Source organism: Furipterus horrens, unplaced genomic scaffold (assembly GCF_987537825.1).
Source record: "Furipterus horrens unplaced genomic scaffold, mFurHor1.1.pri manual_scaffold_10, whole genome shotgun sequence".
Taxonomy (NCBI): domain Eukaryota; kingdom Metazoa; phylum Chordata; class Mammalia; order Chiroptera; family Furipteridae; genus Furipterus; species Furipterus horrens.
Genome location: NW_028327180.1, coordinates 83,982,971 through 83,998,962, shown reverse-complemented (window position 1 = coordinate 83,998,962; position 15,992 = coordinate 83,982,971). Strand labels below are relative to the sequence as shown.

Genomic DNA, 15,992 nt, shown 5'->3' with positions numbered 1-15,992 from the left:
TAAGAAGCCTTTGAGCGGTTTTTCTTTTTAAAGAGGACTAACTCAGTTAACAGGTAACCTTTTTTTCCTTCCTGTTTCCTCTATATTCCTGCAAGAAACATTTGATGCAATGGTTGGAGCTGAAGCAGCCATCTTGTAAGCATGCATTAAGAATGAAGAAAGCAGAAATTCACTAAGGATAACTGGAAAGAAAAAAAAAAAGAGGGAGAAGCAGCCTGAGTCACCACGAGATTGTATAACTGTCACAGAAGCCTTGGTCTGACTTTTCACTGACTTGAACAGAGAAAAATAAAACCCTACTTTGTTCAAGTCACTATTTGGGGGACATTTTCCTTCCTACTAGCTGAGCATAATTTGTAACTATGCCCCTGTTTTCCACAGGAGAAGAACTAAAAAGACTGGCCAAGGTCACTCATTTAGTAACATTAGACCTGAGAGTGTAGCCATGGTTCTAACCAGGTGGCACGCTGTCTCCCTCCTGGCACACACTCGGCTATGCTGGATACTCTGTGCCCAACATATTTCTTCTCCTTGAATAATTGATTTGGCAACTGTAAAACTGACCAGAATTCATCAGCCTTCCCTTTTCTTGCATCCTTCCATCTAACCAGAGTTCTTCAGGGACCTGAAGCAGTAAAAAGAGCATTATCAGGATATTGACTGGGAAACAGGACCTCGATTCCTCCATATGCACAAGGGACCGCTCAGACTGTGTTCTCTAGAGCCTGAATGTTGTGTAGAACATCAGCTCTGAGATTCTACAGTGCTAATGTCCTCCCAGAACACAGTTTTGTAAGTTGCTGGGTGGGGGTGGGGGGGTTGCTAAGATGTCCCTGAGTCCTACCCACTCACTCACCCTCTGCCTGAATCTCCTCTAAGCACCTCATGGCTGATTGCCCACCCTTTACTTATGCTGTTCCATTTTAAAAAGTCAACTTCGAATCCTCAGCATCAAGAGTGGTGCCCTGTGAGACATTCAATATGTTTGTTGAACAAATAAATGAATGAATGAACTAACAAACAAACGATGGAATCCAAAATATCCAGATTTATTTAGGGCACAGCTCTAAGCATAAGCAAGCACTACGTGATACAACTTTTAAATCCACACTTAGCCTAATCATCACATCAGTAACAGCAATTACCACTTATCAAGTGATTATTAGATGCCAAGCTCTATGCTAATGCCTGAATGTCCACTCTCTCATTGCGCCGAAATTTGCCTGCCTACGGTTTCATCCCACGGGTCCTAATTCGATGTGGTCTCTGTCACTTGAGGCCTTGCTATGTGCCTGGCACTAAACTACGTGCTTTATGTGGCTGCCCTCATTTCCTATCTTCAACAAACCTATGAGGCAGATGTCATCGTCCCACCTACCGACAAGGACAGGTCTGGGAAGTTAAATAACCAGCACGAGAAGGCAGCACGTGGAAGTGTCTGGATTAAAAACCAGGACCGCTGAGGCAAAAACCCGCATGCCTGACCACAAGGCAGAGCCTCATCCCAGCGATGAAGAGGCCTTAGTGCTCTGCACTGTGGAGGAATCCAACTAAGGGTTTTGGCAAAGATATACAAGAAACTTGAGCTTTCAGGCAGCCCAGGTAGCAAGTAAGAATAGGAGAGGCCTGGAGGGGCCGGCTCGGGGCTCCCGCGGTTCCTTCCGGAGCAGCCCCGCCCCCCACTGTAGTGTAGGAGGCCGTGGCAGAGGAGCCTTCCAGGAGCTAACCAGGACAATACTGTCCCTCAACCACAGGGTGCAAAGCAGCCAGGTCTCACAGCCCACACAGCCAGAGACAGGAGCCTGGCCCTCCCCGCCCTGGAAGCAAGGATGCAAACACCAACTGCCACCTAACGAATCCTTTCCCTTCTCCAGACCCTGGTTACCCTTTACTGTTACACCAGACCAGCAAGTCACAGCCGTTTGGGTCTCAGGACTCCATGCCCCTCTCTAAACCCATCGAAGATCCCAAAGAGCATTGATTTATACATAGGGTATAACTATCAATCTTAACTGCGTTAGAAATTAAAATTGAGAACTAAAAAAAAATTATTTATTTCAACACAACCCAATAATAAACTAATTAGCAAAAAGTACATTTTTATAAAAAGTCACTGTTTTCCAAATCAAACAAACAAACAAACAAACAAAAAACTGGCCAGCACAGCATTGACTTTTTCACAAATCTCTTTAATGTTGGGCTTTAATAGAAGACAGCTGGATGCTCATAGCTGCGTATGCACTGGGTCTGTTGCAATATTGTCATATTGCCTCTGCAAAACTCAGCTGTATACTCATGAGAGTGGAACAAGCAAATAATGGAAACAGCTTTGACGTCACCTGTCCAAGTGTCCCCAGACCGTGCTTTGAGGACATGTGCCCAAAGCCAATTGCCTGACACTCACGCCCTGTGCTTGCGTGCTGCCCCCGTGGGCTATGCCCCGGTGCTGCTGCTGGGCCCGTTGTTACCGAAGCCTTCTTCCTGAAGCTGTGGCTGATTCTGCAGCCCCAAACCACAGGCTGGGAAATCTCCCTGCCTTCTCTGAATCCGAAAAGTCCTCTGTGTTTACTTCTTGTGTGTTACTCATCGCTTTCTAGTTTGTCCTTCATGGCCACTTTACCCTCCATTTTAGAGTCAATCCTTTAAAACAGGAGCCCCATCTCACAGTCACATCTCTCACTTAGATACTACACATAGTAGGTATATCCACAAGAAACATCTGTTCAATTAATTCTATGGGAAGTACAGCCTATAAAACCGAGAGTATAGTAATAAAAGCATTAACTTATAGTCTGCTGCTTCCAACCTGTGTGACTTAGAACAATTTTCTTTACGTTTCTCAGCCTCGGTTTTTCCAATTGAAAAATGGGGATTCATAATAGATTTATTCCACGGTTTTGATGTGAGAATTTCCATGTCAGACGCCGTACGTGCTCGATGACCACTGTTATTACTTCTGGCTAGCCAATCCACTGCTGACCCACAGTGACACCTGACACAGCTGAAGGGTGAGAGTGAGAGATGGTGTGAAAGTCTGTCATCAGGGGACTCCACCCTGGACTTTCTATGGCTCAGACTCAAGGGTCCTTCTCAAGTATGGACACCTGCCCATATCTCCTTTAGGTTCTTCCCTGATGACCCCTCCCTAAGATTCTCTATCAGTAGCCATCACTACCTGCCCACTTCCTTATGGTACACCTGCAATTCTACCTGCAGAGCCAATATATCTATCCTCTTCTCTCTGTCTTCACTGGACCACTCTTCCAACAGCTCTTACTTGTCTCTCTCCTTTTTTTAAAAATCCCTTCAACCCATTCTTCTCTTGGTAGCCAGGTACCCTTTTTCAACGGCCTTTTGTCAATCTACTGTCCAAAACCCTTTAATGATTTCCCACTGCTCATAGAATAAAAGCCTTACTCTGCACCATAGCCTACAAGTCCTTTATGCTCTGGGCCCTCCCCCACTCTCCACCCCATTTCACAGCACCCCACCCCCACCGCCTTTGCTCACCAAGCTTCAGATATACTAGTCTTCACCCTATTCCTAGAACCTGCCAAGCTCTCTCCCACCTCCAGACCTTTGTATGGACTGCTTCCCCACTGGCAATGCTCTCCCGATAACTCCTTGTGTGGCTGGACCGTTCCCATTTTTCAAGTCTCAGCTCAAATGTATGTCTTCAAAAAGGACCTCATCAACCATGCTATTCAGCATGGTCTCACTGGTGACCCATCCATCATCACTCTGTTTCTTCACGTTCTGATGAGTTATAATTATTTCTTTGCTGAGTTTTGTTACCTTTTAGAAGATAAACTCCATGAGACAGAATCCTTGTATGTCTTTTTCAACACCATGTACCCAACATACCACATACAGTGTCCAGCAGTTGTAGGGACTCAATAAATATGAAGTATGTACCAAACAAATGAGTTACTGGTCCAACGTCTGGTAAGTGACATGAGTTTCCAGTCCCTCACCTGCTATGGTATCAGGGAAGGAAAGGGACACGGACTGGCCCCACAGTGGCCCCTGACTCCACTGAAGCCCAAGTATAGCAGTATGTGCACATCTCATTCCGCAGATTCTACCCAGGAACTTCTAAGGCTCAAATTGAAGGACCCTTCCCAAGGGCAAGCCAGCTCCCCACCCCTTGCCCCCCATCTTTCCCAGGTGAATCTAGACCAGCAGGCCCACCATCTCCTCAGTTCACCCTCTGATTCCTCCCTGTTGCTCCAACCCTCCCTATTCAGGTAAAAAAAACAGAAGTCTTTCTCCCCAAGGATGACTGCTAGTTCCACATGGACACACCCAGGACCTAACAAAATGCGTAAGAATTCCAGAGTCTTACAAGGTTCACAATTGAGGTGCATGATATCTGACACCTTCTGCAGATGGTAACGTGATGCTGTCCGGGGCTTCAGTCTGCTCTGAGAATTGGACTCACCAGCTTTCCTTTCTGCAACCTAAAACAACCTCACCTCTCAGTCCAACAAGGCCATCCTTGTCTCAGAATGGCACCTTCTATTTCAAAGGCTTTCGTAGCCACTCTCCAGAGCCCTACCATCCTCTTCCACGGCCTGTCTTTCATGGCCAGTAGGCAAGGATGGCTCTTACAGCTAGTGGGAAGGCGACCACTGATAGACCAGCAACCAGCCAGCCTAACAAAATAACCATCCTCTACCATTTTGGCCTAGATGCCAGTGTGTGCCCTCTCCCAGGAACTACATAAATCCTTGTCGGCGCATTGATTGAACCGTGGAGAGCTATGCTCAGTTAGTCTTTATGGTTATAATATTTTCAAAGCTTGTAAACACGCTTGAGATTACAGTACAGTGGATGATGTTATATGCATGCAGACTCGGAGAAATAGCTTCCAGCCATTTAAATGCTTAGCACATCCCAAAGAAATCCCATTCTGCCTTCTCTTACCACACAAGTGCCAGGGAGTTGGAAGATAAAGGAGAATTCCCTTCCCGTGGCCATCTTCAATATCCCAATGAAGGTCTTTATTGTCATCGTTCACCTGTGAGATATCTGGCAAGCTGTTTTGAATGCCCCCAGGTTGTTAAATGCAAGGAACTCATGTAAGAAGCCAAGAGAAAAAACAACCAGAGCAATAACAAAACACAAGCTTACCCTGGCACATTACAGAAAATGTCTCTCTCCTTCTCCATCCCTCTCCCCAAGACACCACGCCCTGCCTGGAGCCACTGGGAGACCTGACCTTTGTTGCTGGCATCTGGTGAGCTGTGCCTGCAAGACCCCTGTGAGGGCCGCGCAGGGACTGTCTCAGCCACGCAGGAGCAGCAGAGCCCGAGGAACAGACACCACTCAAAGCCTTAGGGTGTTCAGAGACCCTCCATGCACATTGTATTGGGTGATTCTTACAGGAGCCCTGCAAGGGTGTCCTTTTTTAAAGGAGCAGGAAGCAGACTCAGAAAGGTTCAGTGATTTGCTGAAGACCACACAGCAAACGGATATCAAGTGTCAATTCTCAAGTCTAAGGATGCTGACTTCTAATGCAGGTCTTTTACAATAATAATAATAATCCCTATTTGCAATATACATTACAACCAACAGTTAATATCCCTGTGTTAGACACTTAGATGCCTGCCCAACAGTCATCCCTAACCTTTGTGTTACAAATGGACTCTCATTTCTGCTCCAGGCAACAAGAAGCCCAGTCCTGGAAACAAATAATTGACCTGGGCCCGTGGTTCTCAAAATTGAGCATATCAGAACTACCCAGAGAGCCCATCCAAACACAAACTGCTGTCGCCACTCCAAGGGGTTCTGACTCAGTAGGCCTCTGGATGGGATCCAAGAATTTGAATATCTAGCAAGTTCCCAGCTGCTGGTCCGGAAACCTCTTTTAGAGAACCTCTGGCTGAAACTGACTATGACAGTCCGGTCTCCAGCTCCCTCGCAGCCTGTTGTGACCATGGCCAGCAGCTGTCTGGCCAGTCAGCTATTAGGAGAAGGCTGAAGGGGACCTCCAGGGACATTTTTCTTTGTGCCACCCCATCCTTTGTCCTGCTTTGGGCAGAGAGGTGATATCTGGGATGGCGGCACACATCCTATGTCCATGAGGCATCAGATAACATGGTAGGGAGGGGACAAGGGGGGCCAAAAAGAAAGGTCTGCGTCACTCATGACATATTTGAGCCACTGTATCAGCCCTGGACCTTATTTTAGAAAGTTAAATAATGAGATGTCATCATGGCTTAAGCATCACCAGTCAGGTAGACTATTACTCACAGCTAAAGCAATGGTAACCTATACAAAAGGGTTCTGTAAAACAATTAAAAAAAAATCCAACAATGAAAACTGGTGCCCCTCAGCATGCAAACAGTACCTCCTCATTCATTAGTACATTCAGTGCCAGGGTAACCATGGTATTGGCTTTAAAAAGTGGGGTTTTTTTCCCCCTAGTAAAGATGCCTTCTTTTAAAAGTTTAGAATCCATTGTCCTAAAGTATGCTTCATTAACATTATTCAAGGTATTAAATGCATAGGGCTTTTCATAATTTATACTGAATGAAAAACATGGACCAGAAGAAAAATAGCTTAAAGATGTCGGCTTTCTCTCACACTTGTCTCTGTAGACCCATCATGCCTTATCTATAATAATTGTCCCCACAGACTAGATTCATTAAGCAAAATGAATCGTGACCTCCTGTACACATTTCTTGCCGGATTAGAGAAATGACTACTTACTACTGAGAATTCCAACACGATTTCCATAACATCCTCCATCACCAAAAACTGGGAAATGATGCCTGTCTGTCGCGCGCCTTGGACGTACAAAACGCATGTGGATCTTGGAGCTTGAAGAAGTTCTGCAGCAGAGAAATCTCCTCTGTGCTGATGACCGAAGGCTTTTCCGAGCTTACTTGGTTCACAGAACATCTTCCTCCATGACAGCCACCAACGCTGTAAGACATTGTGAGGAATGACTTGATAAAAATGGGGGTCTAGGCTGATTCTACCTTGGGGTGTAAGTACAGCACAGTGGAAAAGCTCTAAGTACTGCAGTTGATCCGCTGGGCTCAAGTCTCAGCTCTGTCATGGACAGTCGTTGACTCAAAGATGTATTTTGTTTTTTTTTTTTTTCACATTTATCATTTCTTTCTTTTTTTCTTTGTAAAAAAAAAGAAAATATGGAGTTTCCTCAAAAAATTAAAAATGGAACTGCCTTTTGACCCAGCAATGCCACCTGTGGGAATATACCCTAAGAATCCAATAACACCAATTCTAAAGAATATATTCACCTCTGTATTCATCACAGCATTACTTACAATAGCCAAGACCTGGAAACAGCCCAAGTGCCCATCAGTAAATAAAAAAGCTGTGGTTTATTTCCACGATGGAATGCTATGCAGCTGTAAAAAAAAAATCTTACCTTTTACCACAGCATGAGTGGACCTAGAGATTATTATGCTAAGTGAAATAAGCCAGTCAGAGAAAAACAAGTACCATAGGATCTCACTTATATGTGAAATCTAATGAACAAAATAAATTGATGAACAAAATAGAAACAGAGACTAAATACACGGAACAGACTGACAACTGTCAGATGAGGGGGGTGTGGAGGGGACTGGATGAAAGAAGGTGAAGGGATCAGCCAAAGAACATACATGCACAACCCATGGACACAGACAGCAGTGTGGTAACGGCCAGAGGGAAGGGGATGTGGGGGTGGGTGGAGGTGGGCAAAGGTAGGAGAAAGGGGGACATCTGTAATAGTGTCAACAATAAAAATAAAGTTAAAAGTATTTTTAAAAAACATTATTTCTTAAAGTCAGTTACATGTCAGTTAATTAGCAGCAGCATCTTTTAGTGTAAATAAAATAATGGTGCACTTACAATTAATACACCAATAATTACTTACCAAGATTGGTAAGATACTGTATATGACTTTGAGCTAGTGGCTTAACCATGCTGTGCCTAAGTTTCCTCAGTAAAACGGGGATGGTAACAGCTTCATAGAGTGGATGTGAGGCTTAAATAGTGTTCGGCACAAAGCAGCACTCAGTAAATGTTAGCCACCCTGTTAGCTACCTCAGAAACAGCAAAAAGGCCTCCTGCTCCCCAAATTCCTTCCTCACCTATTGATTCATTCTTTAACAAGGAATATTTTCCTAAAGAGATATTTACAATGCAAATCCTCCAGGGGGAGAGAACTGACTGGCAGTCATGCTAAGTATAAAGACTAATAGAAGACTCTCTTCTGAGGACAGATTTTGACAGAGGGACAGGGAAGGGTCCCAAAGGACAAACAGGGTGTGAAGGTGGGGACAGAAACTGGGCCTCATCTAGGGAGGGAAGGACAGAGCAGCGTGGCTGGAGGCAAATTTGCTTTCCCAGTTTTTTCTCAGGGTTGAATCCAGGCTTGTTTCCCCAAGGGCCTCATATTTTTCTTTGCTTAGAAACTGAGCATCCCCAAGAGGCTTCAGTCCTTCACACAGGATCAGGCATTGAATGTGAGGAACTAGGCTGGGGAGGCCCCGGGGCTGGGGGCAGGAGGCAGGCAGAAGCAGAAGATGGGAAGAGGACAGAGACCTGCTTTATCTCCTGTGGTGTCTCCTGTGGTGACAGGGCCACTGGGTATTCCGCAAACTTGAAAACTGGCCTCAAAACCCAGCTCCAAACTGTAAGGAAACTTATTCTCTCTTTCCTTTGACAAATCTTTAATTAGGCGCCGGTATCCCCTTCATCATTATCATCACCGCCTTTAAATAAATGCAGCCATTTTTCTGATAGAGCCTATTTTTCTTCCCCCAGGGGACCTTCAAAACATAAAAGCAGGGAGGAGCAGAGAGATTTAATAGACCAAGCACACGCCTCATAGGGACAGAGCTTTGAGACAGGCTTGGCCATCCGAAGGCTCTGTGACCTTGGACAATCCTTTCATCCCCCTGAGGCCCACCTGCTAAGCAGAGGCAGTGCCCTTCACCTTGCCCACTGCACGCAGGTTCCACAAGCACCAAAGTAAATAACACAGGCAAAGTGCTCAACAAAGAACAATTAAAAGAGGCAAGGCAGGGTACTGAACATTAAAATTTATGTTTCCCTTATCCCAATAATCCCACTTGGGGAACTCTGTTCTATAAAAAATAAGCACCTGTATGAAAGGAATTATGTGTGAGGATATTTATTATAATTCAATTGGTACAGGGACGGGGGAAGGGAAGGAGGGAGGATAAAGGAGAACAAATTTGAAAATTATTTGCATGTCCCTCAATGGGGGACTAGTCAAACAAGGTGATGGTACATCCATACAATGAACTAATAAAACTGTGTGCTGGTGAAAGTGCAGAGAGAAGAACACTCACACCCTGCTGGTTTGAGAATAAACAGCTATCACATCTCTGAATAGCAGCTTGGTAACATGTCTGAAGAGTCTTAAACATGATCATATCTTTTAAACAAATATTTTTTTCCTAAAAAAAAAAAATCAAGAAATACCAAAAATATTTATAAATCTCACATAGTTGTGGGAATTAATCAATTAATATATATTAAGTGCTTAAAATAGTTCCAGGTACCTAGAAATAGTATGAAGCTATTATTATTTTACTGAGATTTATATATCCTAATCTAGAGCATTTTCATTGATATATCTCTAAGTTAGAAAAACAAGTAATATAACAAAGGTTTGGTTCCACTATTTTATTTTTTTAAAGGGGGAAATTTTTTAAAATATTTGTAGAAGCATTTTAAAAAAGTGTGTAAAAATACAGAGCAAAGTGTGAACACTGATTATCTGGGGAGGGTGGGATTAAGGGAAGATAGAGTAGAATTACTAATACTTCCTTCACGCACCTCTGAATTGTTTGACCTGGTAAAATAAATATGCACTACTTTTATAATGTGAAAAATCCAATAAAGCTTGGGAAAGGAAGGAGCAGAGAATGGGGCAGAAAGGGTGAGAAGAAAAGGGAAGAAGAGAGATAGACAGAGATCTGTGACCTTTAATCAAACTAATGGGAAGTCCCTAGAATGTCTTCGAGTTTCCAGGATCATGCTTGGTTCTTTATGGATATTGGGGATTTTAGATGCAGTATCTACCTAATAGAGCAGGACTCTCTCTATCACCCATTCCCTCCTTCCTCAGAGACTTCTAGGTTCCAGGGGTTCAAAGAGAAAAATTTCTTTGTTGTTACAACTCAGGATGAGTGTTTATTTTCTGGGTCAAATGCCTGTGGCATCTCCCTGAACCACAAATACGAAATCTCTTTGCCAGGTAGCTTTACCTTTCTCTGCCTGGTACGAGAGCCTCACCCCCTAAGGAAGAGCCCCTATTTCAGAGTCCGTTGCCAGCACGGCACTAGGGCTGCACGCATGCTCATTCTTTCCTGCCTCCCACACCTTTCCTCAGCTCAGCTCCCCAATTCCTCACAGCAGCGGGCAAGCATTTTAGTAGCTGCCACAAGTAGCTGCTGCGCTTTTACCAGTTAGAAATTTATGCCAGGCCAGCTCACAGTTTCAAGGGTCCTTGGAGGTAAAATCATGCAGTAGAAAGCACTCACGACTCAAAAACATTTAAAAATAATAAAACTGTGTGCTGGTGAAAGTGCAGAGAGAAGAACGCTCACACCCTGCTGGTTTGAGAATAAACAGCTACCACATCTCTGAATAGCAGCTTGGTAACATGTCTGAAGAGTCTTAAACATGTTCATATCTTTTAAACAAATATTTTTTTCCTAAAAAAAATCAAGAAATACCAAAAATATTTATGTATAAATCTCACATAGTTGTGGGAATTAATCAATTAATTTATATTAAGTGCTTAAAATAGTTCCAGGTACCTAGAAAGCCCTGTGTAAGTATTAGCTAATAATAATAACTGTCATTATTTCCCTCTTTAAATTTTGCTTGCTTTTTAAACCTTCTAGAACATCCTTATATTTATAAACAACAAGTTTTAAATAGAGATCTCAATCGTAAAGAAATAATCTAAAAATGTTTAAATGCTCTATGCCCAAAGAGGTTTGTACTATCGTTTATAATAGTGAAAAATTGGGAATAATGTCAATGCAAACAACAGGGATTGATTCAGTAAATGATGATGCCTCCGTATGATTGAGTACTTTGCAGAAATTAAAAGTGATGATCCTGAGGAATTTTAATAACTTTTGGAAATGCTAACATTCCTAAGTTAGGAGCCAGAAATGGGGCAAAGGATCCTATACTAGTTACACACTTTCAACTGTGGTAAAAGGAAAGAAAAGAAAAGAGAAAAAAGAAAAAAGAAAAGAAAAGGGGGTTGGGAAGGAGCCTGGAAGAAATTGTAACAAAATGTTACCTTCTTCCTACACCTAAATCTCACCCTTTTGAAGGGGTCTGGTAAATTTCAGGGTACGAAACTTTCAGGGATTAAGAACATGACAGTTTCCTAAAACAAAGGGCCCAGAACAGCCCTTTGCCCACAGAACTCCAGAACATTACAGCACAAGTGGCATTAGCCCAGGTGATCATGCACAGCTTGGGGGAAAGAGAAAGCCTGCTGCAGTAAGACCAACCAGGGTTCCAATCCTGGCTGCACTTGTACTTCCTGGCGGGCTGCAAGCAGGTGATTTCATCTCTTTAAGCCTCTTTTTCTTCCCCAGGAAACTGGCAGAAAGCAGAGTACCTACACCACACAGGACATGAAGCAAAATGGGATGGCTGCACTCAGCAAGGTCTCAGCAACTATTGGGGGTGGGGGGGGCACCAGGGCTAAAGTGGGGCCTTACAAGGCGAAGAGACTTGCCCTCGTCATTCAGCAAAACTCAATCAGAACAGACCCCGAGCCTCCAGGTTCCCTTTCTCAGGGCCAGAACTGTCTCTCTAGAGTCCTTTTTTCTTGCCTTGCCCCCTTCAACCCCATTTTCCCTTTTGGAAACAACTGAAATTGTCACTTTGATATTTAAAAACACAAGTTACTGTCGTGTGTTCAAAGTAGTGTTTTACGATTTCAGTGAAACGAAATGAAGGAAAACTGGATCCCTCTTCTGTATCTCATGAGTCACATAGACACATTCCCCCACAACCCAGCACGGTCAGTTCATTACCAAAGTCTCCTTGGGACTGCATACGACCCCCACGGGGCTGTGCTGTGAGCGGGCCCACAGGCAGACCTGGAACTGAATTCCCGGCCGTTTCTCTTGCCCATCAAAACCCACGCTTTGGGCCAGCCGAGCGTCGCCGCCGCCGCCCACCGGTGCCCGCCCGGCGCGCCTCCAACCGCCGCAGCCCCCAGCCGGCTCGTCTGCGCGCAGGCGAGCGGCCTCCGCTCGCGCTGCCCGCGCCATCGCCGCCGGCCGCCGAGCACCCCGAGCCCCGGACGCGGCGCCGGGCCTATCTGTGGTGCAAGGAGTTCCTGCCCGGCGCCTGGCGGGGCCTCCGCGAGGACCACTTTCACATCAGTGTCGTCAGGGGTGGCCTCAGTAACATGCTGTTCCAGTGCTCCTTACCCGACACTGTGGCCACCGTTGGTGACGAGCCTTGGAAAGTGCTCCTGCGGCTGTAGGGCGCGACCTTAAAGATGAGGTCCTGTAATAAAGAGGGATCCGAACAAGCTCAGAATGAAAATGAATTTCAAGGAGCTGAGGCCATGGTTCTGGAGAGCGTGATGTTCGCCATTCTCGCAGAGAGGTCGCTGGGGCCGAAGCTCTACGGCATCTTCCCACAGGGCCGCCTGGAACAGTTTATCCCGAGCCGGCGACTAGACACTGAAGAATTAAGTTTGCCGCATTATTTCTGCAGAAATAGCTGAGAGGATGGCCACATTTCATGGTATGAAAATGCCATTCAATAAGGAACCCAAATGGCTTTTTGGAACAATGGAAAAATATTTAAATCAAGTGCTGAGAATTAAATTTACCGGGGAGACCAAAGCGAAGCAGCTCCACAGATTCCTCAGTTACAACCTGCTTTTGGAACTGAAAAACCCGAGATCATTGCTTGAATCCACGCCTTCTCCGGTTGTATTTTGTCGTAACGACTGTCAAGAAGGGAACATCTTACTGCTGGAAGGGAGAGAGGATTCTGAGAAGCAGAAACTGATGCTCATCAACTTTGAATACAGCAGCTATAATTACAGGGGATTCGACACTGGGAACCATTTCTGCGAGTGGATGTACGATTACACCTATGAAAAATACCCTTTTTTCAAAGCGAACATCCAAAAATTCCCCACCAGGAAGCAACAGCTCCATTTTATTTCCAGTTACTTGGCTGCATTCCCAAATGAATTTGAAAACCTCAGTAGTGAAGAAAAGGTCATTATGGAAGAAATGCTGGTTGAAGTCAACAGGTTTGCCGTTGCGTCCCATTTCTTCTGGGGACTTTGGTCCAACGTACAGGCCAAGATCTCATCCATTGAGTTTGGCTACATGGGCTATGCCCAGGCGAGGTTTGATGCCTATTTCGACCAGAAGAGGAAGCTGGGGCTGTGACCGCCAGGAGGACTTGATACACTCCATCCCTGGACTGCCTGGCGCGGCCGACCGGTGAGGCCCTCTGCTCCGACTGCTGTCCCCGCGGCAAGAAGCTAGGATGCCTCGCTGCCGCACCCGGATGTGTGTGATACGAAAGACTGTATTAAACTGAGAACATTTATTTCCTATCCTGTTTACGACTCCGCTAGGCTCCGACGTGAACTCGGGCAGCAGAAACACAGCGTAGTGCAATAGCGTGGCCGCTCCGCTTCCTGTAGTCCAGGGAGGCCTGAGCTGGCGGGCAGACCTGCGGGCAGCCAGCATGTTAGCATGGGCGCTTCTGGTTGATGCTCATTTCTTACCGGACTCCATTACCCTGCTGGGGAGCACTGCGCCAGGCTGGCTGTGGGCTCACTACCGAGGGTGGTGGGGCCAGGACAGACTGACGTGGCCGGGGGTGGCCTGTGGCCTGTCTCCAGAAGCTGCTCTTCCACCCTTTGGTCCCAGTGGCTGACGCTTGAGACCACAGACCGCACACGCCAGGAGCAAGCCGCTGTCTCCGTGCGGTGAACGCAGCTCCCGGCACCTGCTGTGTGTTCCGTTGTGTGGACCAGTCTCCCTCCCTGCCATGCCCGCCTCCTCACTGAATGTGCTTTATTGACCCTGACCTCAGGGCTGGGGCAGCGTGGGGGTGCAGAGACACCTGCCTCCCCTCTGCCTTCCCTGCATGGAGGACGGCTTTTGTCTCCCACTCTGCAGCCTTTCCTCCTCCACAACTCTGTCCAGCCTGGAGCTGGCGGCTCTGTACAGGACTGGCTACCCCAGGGTCCCTGGAACCCTGGAGTGCCAGACGGGGAGCCAGAAGCCTTGGCCGGGGCTGGCATTGGCCAGCTGTCCCTGCCCTCCCTGATTCCAGACACACCCAGCGCCATCCTGGTGGGAACCAGCAGCCTGTATGTGACGTGTGGGGACATGGATAGAGCATAGCTGTGAAATTTGTTACCGATCCTTTGGGATAAATGCCTTTTTAAAAAAATCTGAAATCTTATTTGAATTGTTCCTGTGCATACATTTCTGCCACCACAGAGATTGTACCACACAATCAGTGAAGAAATAAAAACCCATCTCAGCTGTCAGAAAAAATTAAAAAAAAAAAAAAAAACCCACGCTTTGGAGCTGAGGGAGGTTCATACACATGAAGGCCAAAGGTCCCAGGAGGAACACGTCTGAGACTTACGGGTCTAGCCTAGAAGTCAGGAAGCCCCAACTCCATCTCTAGATGCGCGAGCACCATTTGTTTCCCATCTGTTGTTTCGCTCCTAAACTAGAATCTCCACTTCTTAAGGGGAAGCACCCTAGTACTTACTGATCACCTACTGTGCCTCAGGGAGAGTGCCAGATGCCATTACGGTCAGTTTTACAGAGGAGGAGAATTAGTCTCAGCCTCCGAGTGGCTAAGCAGCTTGCCAAGGACACACATGCTAATAAGCAGTGGGGGTGAAATTTGAGCCCTGACTCCCGTAGCCTTAACTGAAAGGCTTTTCATCTCTCTTTTGATAGGCATTCCAGACCTGGAATCGAACCTGCAATCTTTCCATTTGTGGGACAACATTCAACCCATGGAGCCGCCCCAGTACGGGATATAAAAGATTGCTTGATGCAATTAATAAGCTAGACCTAGTGAAATATATGAAACTTGACCCAGCAAATGAAGAGCACTGATGCTTTCAAGTACTCACGGAACTCTTACAAAAATGAAGGACACAGGAAGGCTCCAAATATCCCACAGGATCAGCATCTTACGGACTATGTTCTCTGATCACAGCAGAATGAAACTAACAATTTTTATACAGCTTTAAAGTTCCACATATCTGCAAACTAAAACAAATACATTCAAAATACTACTAAATAATCCTTGGGTTAAAGAGATATCTGTGAATGAAACAATAAAATACTTATTATTGAAAAGCAATAGAATTTGTAGATAATGGTGAAAGTAGTACTAAAAGAAAAAATTATAACTTTAAATACATTAACAGAAAACAACAAAAATAACCAAGCTAAATGTTTAACTCAAGAAAATAAAAGAATATCCGATATACCAAAAGATAACAGGATGAATTAGAGAAAAATACAAAAACAAATAAATAAAGCAATTTTTAAATTACTAAAACAAATAATTCAAAATATGGATCTTTGAAAATAGTAATAATGTGAGAAAACCTCTGTAATGACTGACCTAAAAATTTTAAAGATGACATGAAAATTTTTAAAACCATAGATTGATAACATAAAATTTTTTAATTTAAAAATTATAAACTATATGTAATAAAACAAGAAAATCCAAATATGCAAATTTCTTAAATATACATAATTACCAAAATTGGTATAAAATATAAAACTTAATCATAATTTGCTATTTAAAAAAGAAAAGCCTGAGAGCTAAATGATTCTAAGAAAAAGTCTAACAAACTTTCAAAGAAGAGATAATCCCATGCTTATACAAATTGTGAAAGAAAAAAAGAAAGAGAAAGGAAGAAAGAGAGGAAAGGGGAGGGAAAGGAAAAATAA

At 44.8% G+C, this 15,992-nt stretch overlaps 1 pseudogene; it reads left to right on the top strand.

The window, feature by feature from the left end:
• Positions 1-12,311: 12,311 nt before the first annotated feature.
• LOC150000893 (choline kinase alpha pseudogene) lies at positions 12,312-13,602 on the top strand (annotated as a pseudogene).
• Positions 13,603-15,992: the final 2,390 nt, after the last annotated feature.